General features: G+C 42.8%; 1 long non-coding RNA gene across 1 annotated transcript in view; it reads right to left on the reverse strand.

Moving 5' to 3' along the window:
* The window catches only part of LOC117879228, a 36908-nt gene that overhangs the window by 29066 nt on the left and 6855 nt on the right, over nt 1-987 (reverse strand). The gene's annotated exons all lie outside the window — the stretch shown is intronic.

Genomic DNA, 987 nt, shown 5'->3' on the forward strand with positions numbered 1-987 from the left:
CCAAAGCTAAGCCCCCAGCACTCATATCCTACAGAGCAGAGAATCACCAATCCAGGTGAGCAGGGAACTCAAGGCACTTCCCAGTGACAGCAACAGCTCCTATTTATCATAGTCTGTGCCATAGAAATTAATTTGTGTACGATACAGAGTAAACAAAGAACTCACTGTATAGTAGCTCCTACATGCACACTTCTAGGATAGGACCATTAATTTCCTCCTCCCCAAAACAGAAACCAGGCAATGCATAAAGTGCTCTGGTTCGAAAAGGAAAAACGGCAAGTAGTGAAAAGAACCCATTCCAGTGTATTGAGATAAGCAGCCATCCATACCAAGCTGCACTTACAGGAATAAACAAATACAACATTTGAGAGAGGCCGGAGGTCCTTTCCTGCTTACTGCACACATCTGACATAGTGGTGAAAGTTCAATGGCTTTGTTTTAAACCTAAGGTTAAAGTTCCTTTTGTGACTATAGAAAGCTTGTAGTTTCAGTGACATTTAATGGTGTTTCACTATGGAGACTCATATGACCGCCACAACACAGTCTCCAGGTGTGTTACCCAATTTTCATGTCCTCAACCAGACTGCAGCCTGCTATGCATACTACAGGCTCTTGTGAGCGAAATATCCCATTGGGCCATTAGAGGCCCAAGAAACGAAGCTCTCAAACTGCAGGCCATTATGGATTTAAACGTCCCTCTCAGCCAGTTGGAAGCTTATGGTAAGGTTGACTAGTCTGAGATAACGCAGTACCAAACAGCAATGTGCACATACATTTCTGTGCTACTTTTTATCTGCTCTGGTGGTATCTGTTTAAATAGTTTTTGTTTGAGCAGATCTGTCCATACACCAAAGGACAGGAGTTTGATGACCGAAAGGTCAGTTTATCTGGTCATCCATTCAGGAAGCTGATATATGCCCCCTATTATCAGTTTCCAGTGGTGGACCAAAAAACAAAGCAAATAAAGGGCTTTCTTAATCTCTGGAA

The sequence above is a fragment of the Trachemys scripta genome, chromosome 6, assembly GCF_013100865.1.
Source record: "Trachemys scripta elegans isolate TJP31775 chromosome 6, CAS_Tse_1.0, whole genome shotgun sequence".
In the NCBI taxonomy this organism is placed as follows: Eukaryota; Metazoa; Chordata; order Testudines; family Emydidae; genus Trachemys; species Trachemys scripta.